The following is a 13243-nucleotide window of genomic DNA, read 5'->3' as shown; positions in this document are numbered from 1 at the left end:
TATGTATCAAAAGATGGCCTAGTCGGCCATCACTGGAAAGAGAGGCCCATTGGACTTGCAAACTTTTTATGCCCCTGTACAGGGGAATGCCAGGGCCAAAAAGGGGGAGTGGGTGGGTAGGGGAGTGGGGGTGGGTATGGGGGACTTTTGGGATAGCATTGGAAATGTAAATGAGGAAAATACTTTATTAAAAAAAAGAAAATATAATGAAAGCGTGAAATAATAAAAAAAGTTTAAAAAAAAGAAAGAGTACTGGCTATTGGAGAGATGGCTCAGCACTTAAGAGTACTGACTATTCTTCCAGAGGTCCTGAGTTCACCTCCCAGCAACCACATGGTAGCTTCCAGTCATCTGTAACAGGATCCAGTGCCCTCTTTTGGTGTGTCTGAAGATAGCTACAATGTATATAGATACATAAAATAAAGAAATAATTAAAAAAGAAAAAAAAAGCTTGCACTGAGAAATCTCAGGACTGTACCCTGATCCTAGACACCCAGTGCAGTTGTCTGCCAGCTAATAAAGACTTTCTATTGGCTTGAACCTATGTCCAAGTGTTCTTCTCTGCTGGATACCCCAAGACACTGGCCACTCACATGCCCCCATAATAGATATACAATAATAACAAATAAAATAAAGCTTTTCTAAAAAGGAGATCTAAGTCATAAAGTGGATGAAAACTGAATTCATACAGTGTCCTTCTAAGAGAGTCTGGTGGGAGCAGGCAGCCTTCCTGTTCCTCTGTTTTCCAAATGCTGAGCAGAGTTTTAAGACGGGTAGAGAGTAACAGCTCATCAATCAGCCACTTGCTTTCAGTAAAGCTCTTGCCTCCCACTTAGCCTCCTCTGGGTCCCTTGCAGAACCCTGGGAGTCCCCAGAGCTCCACAAAACACAACCTAGGTACCCATAGGATCAAGAATTCTTCCATAAAATGGTTTAGTCTAAACTGCCTGCTTTAGAGGGAAAGTGTCTAGTCCTGATTTTTAAAAAAGTTACATCCAGCAACCAGACCTACCTTCCAAACCCTCACCCAGTCACATCCTGTTGCCTGTGCACAGCTCCAGTTGTCCTGAGTACCCAGGCAGGTTCCCAAATCTTCTTCCTGGTTCGATGTTCTAGGGCCTGGTTCTGCTTTCCCAGGCCCTAGTCACAGCAGGAAGGGTCATATTGACCATGTATTGTGACCAACAGGCTCATTGTACCTTGCTCAGTGTCCCTCAGATGTTACCTTCCCAATGCAGTTGGAAACTCTATCAAATACAAAATTGTAACCTCTGCTCCCACACTCTTCACTGAAGTCACCCTTGAAGGCATTCACGATGATCCTCGGTTTCCAAGAAGAAGAAAATGCTGTCCGCGTTTTCCAGTACTGATGTAAGCAAATTTAGAGACTCCCATTGAAACCCCATGTAACAGGAGAAAAACAATGTGTTCCTTTGATGGTGGGGCTGAGTCTCAAGTACACCTTCTCAAAGTGGTGTGCTTAGTGCTAAAGACTCTGAGTCCAATACACCACCAGCTGCATGTTCATTAGTATGGTCATGAGACCTGTTTATTTATTCTGAGGCTCCCCATAGATACTCAAATCCATGGAACTTCTAGTCCCTTGTAGTAACAATATTTTCATAGAGCCTACCCACATCTCTCTAGTCCTACATACTTTAAATCATCCCTAAATCACTTATAATGTCTGTGCAATGTCCTTCCTATGTGAATAGCCATAGTGCTGCATTGTCTAGGGAACAGGGACAAGAAGAAAGCCTGTATATACCCGGTGAAGGCACACTTTAGTTTTAGAATGTCTTCAACCCACAGCTAGCTACTTTTATTTAGTTGAAGGCTGTGAGTTCCAAGGACTGACTATATCTTAATTACCTGGATGTTTTGAAACCTGGGGCTTAGGTAAGGAGGAGTCCGGGCATCCAGCTTTTGCCCAAAGCCCTGCCTACTCTAAATGACCCTATGTTCTTGGAGGCTGGGAATCACAGGCTTAGACTGATTCAACACACTATGCTGCTGTACCCTGCAGTGACTACTTGTTCTTCTGAGGTGGTCTCAGCATCACAGTTTTAACAAGACCATACCTGCTTCCCATATATCAGGATTCACAGAACCACCCTTTTCTAAGTTCTTCCAGAGGCTTCTGAGCCTGGGAACTTGAGGCACATTCTTGGATCCTGCTCTGACCTCACTAACTCCAACTTCCGTATATGAATCAATGAGTTTTCACAAACTCCAGTGAACTAGAATTTTCTATAATCATAAAAAGGAAAACTGGATCTCTCCTTGCCTCCTTCCTCCTTTCTGAAAGCAAGAAGCAAGACCCCGTGTTTATGTCTGAGTTTTATAAGATGTAGAGAGACCACTCTGGGGCTGGTGAGATGGCTCAGTGGGTAAGAGCACCCGACTGCTCTTCCAAAGGTCCAGAGTTCTAATCCCAGCAACCACATGGTGGCTCACAACCATCCGTAACGAGATCTGGCGCCCTCTTCTGGAGTGTCTGAAGACAGCTACAGTGTACTTACATGTAATAAATAAATAAATCTTAAAAAAAAAAAACATGTTTTAAAAAGGATAAGAAAGAAAGAGAGACCACTCTGAAAGGCACAGTGCTTGACACATAATCAGAGGTGTACAGGGGAGAGCTTGGCAGAGCACACAGAACACACGCTTGTTTCCCATCTGTAAGCAATGACATGACTGTGGGAAGACAACAAGGGGAAGCGCAGCCCGAGCTGTGAGGGTTTGGAGTGGGTTCTTGCTAGGACTTCTTCCCGACACTGGGAATCTTCTTCTGCCAGGCTTGCCTAAACATTGGAATGCATCTGGTGTTTCTAAGTGTTTGCTGTCAAACTTTCTCAGAGCCTGGGCCAGACTCCTCTGGTAACCAGGGAACAACCCCAAACTGTGGGGAGCAAGAGATCTGGGCCAATGTGTAAAACCCCACTGGGGCCTCTCCTCTGCATCATTTCCTTTTGAGACAATAGTGGAGAGCTGGGATAGGGACATGGGGGAAGGAGAAGACACAGTGACCATGGAAGGGGTTCAGGTAAGAATAGAAACTCTCAAGGCCCATGTGGCCAGGTCCAGGAGAGTGGCGTGTTTGGGGTAGAGCAAAGGCGGGGAGACTGCAGTTTCCCACACCTGCTTCTCCTCCTCCTCCTTTCCAACTATAATACAATTCCAATATAATACATATTTTAAGAGAACATGTCACCAGAGTGGCTCATGGTGTGTAACAGACTAAACTACACTCAGATGCCTTCAAAGTAATATGTTCCACAAAATCATAATCAAAGCAAATGGTAATGACAGCCCTTTTAGTAATGACATATGTTCCTTGAAGGAATTCTCAATGATATTCTCCAAAACAAATATTTTTTTAAAAGGAATTTTTGACACAAGGAACTTATGTTGTGATAGGAACAATTATGGGTCCCTTTGGTGCTGGGCTAACTGTTCAGCAGTAAAGAGACCCTAAAAAGAAGACACAGTATGACTGACATGTATCCACCGCCACCTAGGTTATCACAAGTGGTCTTCACAGTGATTCCCCTGACTCCCTTTATAGTAGGAGGCATTTGACTCCTGAGAACTTCACTAAAATGACAGTTCAAGTCTGTCCACCTAAAATATTCTGATTCTGTAGCCCTAAAGGTATGCATTGTTCATAGAAATTTCCAACTGGAGCTACAATAGATTTGAAGGATCCCCTCTGAGCTTTACTCTGTATGAATACTCTATAACTGGACTCAAACACAGAACAACCTGATCTCTTGGCATTCTGTGAGTGGCATCCCAGGTCATGACACCTGGTGCATCAGCATATGCTAGCAGCAGCATCCTCTTTATCATCAGTATCTCTGCTTCTGTATTTATTTTCCCTCTGTGGCGGGCAGGGTTCTCTAGTCTTTCTAGGACCCTGGAGAGAATGGTCTTATCAGCCTTGGGTGCACATATCAGAAGTATAGTATAAGAGTATGGGTTGCTGTCTGTCTCTCACACTCGTGACTCTTTTATGAAGGAATATCACTGAGGGTTCTGGTTCCTAGCACTGATCCTGCTGTGCCTCACAGATACCAGGTGCTAGCAAAGCCTAATGTCGCAGAGTGTCTGAAGGCAACTCTGCCTGAGGGATAGGGAGTCTCTTGACTTTCTTGGTTATGAGAGCAGAGGAGGAGCACCAGGAGCCACCAGGCAGAACAAGACTCCTTAGGCCCAGGGTCTGCAAGGGCTGGCACAGATCCACTCCTTCCAAAAAAGCCATGACTTTGGCAAAGAGGTTACATAAAGCTGGGGACAGGCAGGGCTTGCAATGTTGCTGTCAATGTGACGATACTTTAAACCCCTCTCATCTATGAAGAAAATTGAGTAGAAGATGCTGAGCCTAGAAGGAAGAATGTCTGCTCTAGGCTGGGCACATCATTTATTTCATTTAATTCTGAGATGCCCATTATAGAACATCAATTGTTCCACATCCTGCTAAGAGTTAACATTAGTAAGCCTTTGCTGGTTTGGCTAATCTTAGTGGGCATACCATGGAAGAGTGTCTGGAATTTCTGTCAGTTAGAGAAGTAGAATCCTTTTTGGAGGTTTGGTCTGTTTCCATGTTTTCCTCTTCTGGAAAGTGATATATTTGTACAATCAGCTTCTCCTAGCTTTGCTCACCTCTGACTTTTGGGTCTCTCTGTGCCAGTGGAGGAGAAAAGGGAGGGGTTACAAGGTGTGGGAACAGGGGATGCTCCCCAACTTCTGAGATAGAGAAAGTTGAAATAGTTCTCTCTTCTGAGGCACAGGCTGGCAGCATGGTTGTGGGTTGAGTTCGGGAGACATGCCTGCCTGGAAACTGACCAGGGTGGACAGAGCCAGGTGAGGCCTAAAGCCCAAGCTAGAATCCTTTCCTGTGGTGATTCCATTTCCCCTGAGCCTTCAGTGAAACTGTGTGCAAGTGTCACTGGCCGATGTGACACAGAGAAAGCCTGAGGAACAGCAAGTTTCTGGTGTAAGTGGAAAGATGTCCTCACCCACAGTAGCAGCTTGGCTGCCCCCTCCCCCACCTCCACCACTGACTGGTAGAACTTCCTGGGGCCTGTGGTGTCCTGCTTTTAAGGCACATTGACCCAGAGGACTGGAGGACAGAGACAAACAGTCATGCCAGGGAAATGTCAGCATGGAAATTCCATCGCTATCCAAGGCAGGGCTTCAGAACCAGAAGGCCGGGATACATCTGGGTCTCAGCCATGGCCAGCCAAGGCCTAAATGAGACTGCACTGTATTTGTTTGCGTTCAGTGCATGCCCAGTTTTTAAGCTGAGGTAGAATTCATGTAACATAAAAAAACTAACCACTTTAGGGTCTGCAATTCCATGACATTGGGTGCATTCACTACTCTGGGCCACCTTCATCTCTAGCTCTAAAATAGTTTCCTCTTTAAATGGACTGTTTTGAGAGCAGTTTTAGGGTCACTGCAAAAATGAACAATAAGTAAGAGATTTCCCACATAATCCCTGCCGTCAGCCCCGCTAGTCCCATCCCCCAACCGGACAATGTTGTCACGTCACTATGATACCAAGTCCATAGCCTACATTAGTGGATTAGTCAGGGTTCTTTAGAGAAACAGAACCAGCGTGCATGGGATTTATTAGAGTGACTCATAGTTTATGGCCCAACTATTGCAACAATGGCTGCCTCCTGATGGAAAGTTCAAGAATCCTTCACAGGTGAACCCGTCAGCTTGAGTTTCATTTAATTCCAGATGTGGTCAGGTTGACAGCCAAGAGTAGCCATCACAGTTAGAGTTCACTTGTGGTTGTGTACTTCCTGTGCAAATATCCAATGGCATGTATCCACCATTACAACATCATAGAGTTCCCCTGTCCTGAAAACCCTCTGTGCCCTGCTTACCCATCTCCCCGCCCCCCTGAACACGTGAACTTTCTGTTGTCTCCCTAGTTTTGCGTTTGCAGAATATTATATAGATGAAACGATAGCACATGTGCTTTTGCAGACCCATCTCCTTCACTCAGCACTACACATTTCATTTTCCTCTATGTCATCTTGATAGATCATTTCTTTTTTAACACTAAGCAGTATTCCGTTGTCTGAATTTACCATACTTTGTCCTCCGAGAGACTGAATATTTAAACAGTAGCTGTACACTTTATGAAAACAGAGCTTTGGTCTTTGACCTGCAGCAGCCTGTCCTGGAAACCAGCTCCTTTATTATCAGAATAAACAGCCATGAAAGCCAGCTTGACATAGGTCAGAGTGCTGGATTGCTTTCTTGTGGCAATCCAGGAAGATAAACAATAACTTTTGCAACTGGCCTCAGATGGCCCAGGCGAGATCAATAATTACAGCTTTTCTCTCTGTTCCAATTTGAGATCAACCATAAGAGGATAAAGATGCATCCCTAACCAGTCACAGGGGAGACCCACTTCTAGTTTTTCCAGCTGCTGCTTCCCCACACCAGCAGCTTCGCATTGGACCTGCTCGAGAGGGCGGCCCAGCCTTTCCCACCTTTGAATATCTGCCAAGCTGCTGCTGCTGACTCTTCTACCGCACCAAGTCCAGAGTAGATGCTGTTTGCCTTTCCATTTGGCCACTTACATTTACTTCCACACCGTTCACCTTCGGAAGGATGTCTTGATTGCTTCTAAGCCTGAGCGGTTAGGAATAAAGCTAATTCTATAAAGACCTGTGTGTGAATTTTCAACAGGACACTGAGTTTCCATTTATTTGGTGGGATACTAAGAACTGTGATTGTACGTATTATGCATAATAGTATGTTTGGTTTGGGAAGAATTTGTCTGTTTTCTAAAGTAGCCATACGATTTTGCAGTCTCACCAATAGTGAATGAGAGATCCTACAACTCCAAGCCAGTGCTATTTGGTCTTTTGAGCCTTTCTAACAGGGATGCAGCAGCCAGTCTCTTACTTGCTTTGTTTCCCTATGGCACAAAGTTGGGCACCTTTCCTGGGTTTGTTTGTCATCTGTGTCTCCTATGGTGAAGTACTTGTCTGCTGTTTTAACTGGGTTGCTTATTTACTTATTGTTTACTTTGAGAGTTCTTTGGATATTTTGGATCACAATCTTTTTTTAAAATTAGATAAGACTTCTAATTAGATAATTTTTCTCACAGTTATTTCAATTTTCAGTCCCTTGATGGGATCTTTCACATACATTTTATAACATGCAGCTTATCAAAAATTTCTTTCATGTATATTTTAACAAAAGGCTTTACTAATACTGCTAGAGAGATCGGAAAGGTCTGAAGACTCCTGTGACAAGAACTAGGGGAAAAGACAAGTTTACTTTTTGTTAAACCACAGTTAGTAAAAGCCAAGCTCCTCTTCGTGACCTGTGCTCAGTTCATGAGCTCAGCAGAGTCTGCTCGGGAGTTTCCTAGCGAGGGAGGAGGGCAGTTTTCCGACTAGCAGGATGGAGATCCTCTTTAGTCTTGACATAAATAGGCACTGCGATCAAAGGTTCAAGACCAGCCTGGATAACATATCTAAGTGCTGTTTGAAGATGAGGAATGGGGCTGAGGCTGTCGCTTGGTGGCAGTGCACGCTAGCTCAAGGCCCTAGGTTGAATCCTCAGTTTGGGAAGGGGGTAATCAACTTTTGAAAACTAGGGAACATAAATTTGTGGATTCCACCAAAAGGTGTACCCAAGAATTCTATGAACTTCTAAGGTGTTGGGTACCACTTTCCCCAAGCCTAGAAAACAGTACATTTACTCTCTGAAGGAGAGCAGGAGAGTGAGGTAAGTTGGAAAGCCTTCTCCTTCCCACCATCTTCTTAGAGCTAAGAAAAACCACTTGCCCTGTGCCACTTTGTTTGAGAATGAGGTGTGCTTTGGAGTAAAACTTTCCAGTTCTTTGAAGAGTTTGAGTAGTAAGTACTTAAGGCCTTACAGGGCATTAATCAAATTGACATCGACTGCGACAAAAACAGAGCAGCCGAAGTCGAGAGGAAATGGTTGAGTGTAACTCCAAATGTGAAATGGCATCTCTTTGCAAAGAGTGTGGGTGGCTGTGTGTTACACACATAAAGCTTTGCTCTATGGAACTTGGAAGGAAGGCCCTTGAGTTTTATGAATCTCTCTGTGAAGTTCTGCTGTGTATGCAGTTTTTTTCCGCTTGAGGCAGGAAAACGACCTTCCATCCGGCCCTCCAAGCAGAGGCTAGAACAGAGATTGAGAGGATGAAGGTGTGGTATCAGGAAAATGAGGGAAACACACGCACAGAGGATGTGGTGTCAGCTGATCCTGGTGGATGTCTGGTCCCAGAGAAGCTCAGGGCTCACTGTGGTATCCATCAGATACCATACCGAAGGGCATGCTGGCTGTTACAGTGTCCTTGCTGGCACCCTGGCTGCTCTCCACTCTTCTCACCCCACTCCCACCCTAAACTTCTCCAGCTCATGGGCTTCTCCTCCCCCAGTTTCTCATTTTTATATAACCCTGCCATTTCAGCCATGTGCTGTCTTTGCTCCCTCTCTCTTTATCCCATCTCTCCCCCCTCTTCACACACACACACACACACACACACCCCTTCCTTTCCTGCCCCCGCCCTCCTCTCATGGTCTAGCTCCGTCTACTGGTCATGTTGGGGTCCACTGCTTTCTCTCCCCCTCGAGGCCGTGAGCTGCGGTTGTACTGATCCCTCAGAGTAGTTTCTTAGTGCTGAGGTCACAAGAAACAACGCCGTGCTGACCAATGGCTCTCTACCTGTCTTTGCAGCACCATTGGTTTTTCTCTCAAGAGCTCCTTATTAGATCTCAGTTTGTGGACTCATTCCCTCCCTGAGCCCATTCTGTCTTAACATTTATTTCTGGTGTTTACAGGTAGTGGAGAGGGGAGGGCATTCTGGGAACCTTCCAGAGGACAGAGTGATGTGCTCAATGGACTAAGTACATGAATGTATTGTTCTACAGGACAGGACTCACTTGATAGATGCATTAGTTGTACATGCTCAAATACTTTTCAAAGAAATGTTTTAATATACACAGTAATAATTGATGCCCTTAGAGCACTAGTCACATGCCAGATCATGTTCTCCAGCCATTTTACATATTTATCTTAAAGTTATTTTTTAATCTGTACAATTTTCCTTTGATCCAAAGAAATAAAAAGCAAACAGGTTCATGAATACACCCTAAATTCCACAATTACTAGATGTGATTGGTATGAAGTCGTTCATCATATTATTGCTCATAATAGCAAACTGAGATGCAAACCTGGTTGTCCTGACGAATCTTTTACTATTCTATTTCCAGATACTTGGCAGCTATAAAAAGAAGCCACATCCCCCCCCCGGCCCCCCCCGATCCCTTCTGGTCTAGCATCAGCTCTAGGCTCATCTGATGAATAAGCTGAGACCCAGCTGTGACTCACAGACTCTGTCCATGCTCTTGGCTCTGTCAGTTCCTTTACTTCTCCAGACTGAAGGAGTAACCTGAATGGTAGCCTCCCTGCCTCATCACTCCTAAGACCAGTGGCATCTGTGTATGATCCTCTCTGGCCTCGACAACTTGCTGAGGAGCTGGGCATGGAGAGGCAGAAGTTCAAGTTAGAATTACATAATAGTTAGCAATAACAATAATAGTAACAATAGCCCCTCCTATCTGATTAAGATCTGCAAAAGTGGGTTAGTGTCACAGAGTTTGCCTGGCAAGCACAAGGACCTGGGTTCTGTTCCCAGAACCTCAATCAATCAATCAATTAATGAATAAACTATTCATTAGAGTGAGGAAAATGTTTGTTTACCCAAAATGGTGACATGCACTGACCTTCTTTAGCAACCGAGTGTGCCACCGTCCCTTCAAATACTGCCACCTGCATTCTTTTTCTGTGTAGCTCTGACCTCACCTGCAGGTGCTCTGCCATGTTGTGGAAGCTGAGCTTGGTTCCTAAGAACACAGTCTCTTGGGCAAGGTCAGAAACATCAACTCTCACCATATAGTCAGAATCTAACTAGCACACCCCACCATGTTACAGAGCCATGAGCTATTCATATACAATAGAATAGGGCTTCTATACAATAGAGCCCCCAAGAGCACACAAACAAAAACTCAGAGGGCTTATGGGGGTGGGTAGAAAAAGAGCGTGGTGTTTTGCCTTCTTGGCACGTGGAGGTTCCTCTTTAGAAGCACAAGGTGAATCAAACCAGAGAACGCATGTGGAGCTTGAGAGCCAAGGAAAGAGGTGAGCCACCAATGCACACAGGAAAAGATGAAGGAGCTGGCAGGTGCTAAGGCCTCTTGTATCCAAAACCCTTCAATACCACTACCATCTGAATACGCGGCAATGAGAAACTCGGAGGAGGTTCTGAGCGATGTAAGACTATTTCAGAAATGTAGCCTGAATAGATAAATGTCTTTTCTTTATATAGTACTCATTTTTTGATACTTTATATGGTACTCATTGATTTGGTACCCAGGTCTAATAGTGTGAAAATGTTTCTCCTCCCCCTCCCCCTCCCCCTCCCCCTCCCTCTCTTCCTCCTTCTCCTCCTTGATCTCACACAAACAAACTCTTTGTGTTTCTCTTTGGGTCGCAGTCTTTGGCAAGATGAACATCACTTTTCAGCCAGGCAGAGCCCTCATTAAAAAAACAAAAACCCTCAGACATTATTTTCAGGTAAGTAACTTTAAGATATGTACATACAATGTTTCAACAATAAAAGTTTCTCTTAAGTCCCAAATATCGATTTGTTTAAGACTTGGTAGGGTTTTAAGAGTTTTTTCTAAATAGTCTCCTGGTACCCATAAAACAGCTCCATTGGAATGCCTTTAAAATATAAGCCCTAAAAGGCCCATATTCAAGGGCACACATTAGTACTTTCTCATTGTGAAGAAAAATTCCTAGAAATTTTGTCTAAACTAAATTTGTTGTCATGAAAAATCTAGCTCTAGTCTGTCCCTCTAACAGCCCAAACTATAACAACTAAACATCAATTAAATTTCTCAAATTTGGCTGACTCACACACCTTGGCTCATACCCCGCAGCCCTCACATAGAGTGTAACTTACCACATAGACTTTGGGGATAAATGTAGCGCCCACCCAGCCTTGTCCTCACAACAATTCTTTTTGACCCCATTCTCTGAACTTTGCAATGGATGTCTAGCTTGCTGGTCCCCATCCTTCCCACTACCCCCTACCCCACCTCCTACCCCAGACATTTTGCCTTCTCAGCTCCAGCTCCAGCAGCATCCCTCCCCCAGTGGCCATACATTTGCAAAACGGCAATAGAGCCAAGATTCTGTAGCCTACCTTGACCTCCCTTCTGTGGCTTACCCACAAGCCACTTGCATATTCTGCACAGAAGCCCTGCTGTGGGCCAGGGAAGCCTCTGAGTTACTTTCTCTCTGGGACATTTGCCTCCCAACTGTGGTTTGCAGAAAATTCCTTCCTTTTTCCAGGCTCAGTGTAGTGAATGCACAGGTACCCGGGTCTGGTCCCCACTTCGAGGAGCTCTCTCTCCAGAGACCCACCAATACAGCACCAGGCACCAAATTGCCTTTGAATTTAGAGTTATTCACTGTGGCTTCATCATTTCCTTACTGCTAATTCATAAACCAAGCCTTGCATTTCTGGGATGGTGTCATAGTTAGGGTTTTACTGCTATGAACAGACATGATGACCAAAGCAAGTCTTATATAAAGGACTTCATTTAATTGGGGCTGGCTTACAGGTTCAGAGAGGTTCAGTCCATTGTCAAGGCAGGAGCATGGCAGCATCCAGGCAGACATGGTGTAGGAGGAGCTGAGAGTTCTACATCCTCATCTGAAGGCTGCTAGCAGAATACTGCTTGTAGGCAGCTAGTATGTGAGTCTTAAAGCCCACATCTACAGTGACACACATACTCCAACAAGGCCACACTTCCAAATACTGCCACTCCCTGAGCCAAGCATATACAAACCATCTCAGATGGTTTAATATTTTTATCACTTCTTTAGGATTCAAAGCATTGTGGTAAAGGTATATAGCCAGCTGCCCAGAAATACTCCACCTGCAAAAGCAATCCAAGTACCGCACCTCCATGCTCTGGGGCGGGTCCTAACTTAGGCCACTGTGGCTCCCGACTGTCAGCACCGGTGTAGCTTCGGAAGCGGTTAGCAAATTCTTAGGTCTCACCCTGCTGGTCTAGAGAGTTAGACAGCCATGCTGGGTGAGCCTTTCCATGAGTCTAAGGATAATTAAACTTAAAGAGATTTTTTTTTTTTTAAAAATGACAGTAAATCAGACTGGAGTAGGTCAGCTGGGGTCTGAGGAACTCCTCAGCATCCAGCCACCTCTAAGTCCACCCTCAGGTCTCAGGACAGTAAATCAGACTGGAGTAGGTCAGCTGGGGTCTGAGGAACTCCTCAGCATCCAGCCACCTCTAAGTCCACCCTCAGGTCTCAGGCTTTCCTGCTCACTAGCTGAAAGCAAAAGGCAGAAATGTCCCTCCATGTGTTGGGACTGTCACAGGTCTGTGATCCAAACTGCCTGGAAAGGTAATGCAGAAGGATCAAAGTTCAAGGATAGCCCCAAGTAACTTAGCAGGACTCAGTCTTTAAAAAAAAAAAATCATAAAAGAAGGCTAGGGTATGCATAGCTCAGTCACAGAGTGCTTGCCTCGCACGTGTGAAGCCCTGGGTTCAATCCATAGTATCGAAAGAAATTGAAAGAAGACACAAAAGAAAAGGAAAACAGAGGGAAAAATGGCTCTTCTTGGCTCCTAAGAAGAAAGGGTTTATAGCTTTTCTTCTAACCTTTTGAAGACTTCAGTTCCTCTGCCACTGTGTGAGTCATAGCTAAGTCTATTTTCTATTGCTATAGCTTGATATCACAGAGTCAAGAATTCATAAAAATAAAGGTTCATTAGCTTCTGGCTGTAGAAGGTAGGAGGTTCAAGATTAAAGACTCCATCCTGTGAGAACCTTCCTGCTGGTGGGTATTCTCTGGAGAGTCACAAGCTGACAAGGGAGCCAAACTAAATTGTAAGACAGACCCACTTGTAACCCATGAGGCCATCAGGCTCTCTGTGTATGAGTATGTTATTCCATTCACGAGAGAAGAGCCATCAGGACCAGTGACCTCCTAAATATCCTACTGCAGACCTGTCTCTAAATACCACACAATTTCAGTATGGGTTTTGTTGGGAACATTCAAATCAGAGAGGGTCTTCCAGGTCTCAGTTTATTGCTTCAGTAGCATGCAGGAGAGAGAACTACTAGGTCTTAGCACCACTTTCTC

The sequence above is a fragment of the Mus caroli genome, chromosome 4 (genome assembly GCF_900094665.2).
Source record: "Mus caroli chromosome 4, CAROLI_EIJ_v1.1, whole genome shotgun sequence".
NCBI lineage: Eukaryota > Metazoa > Chordata > Mammalia > Rodentia > Muridae > Mus > Mus caroli.
The sequence above is the reverse complement of the archived record's forward strand: the minus strand, read 5'-3'. Positions refer to the sequence as shown.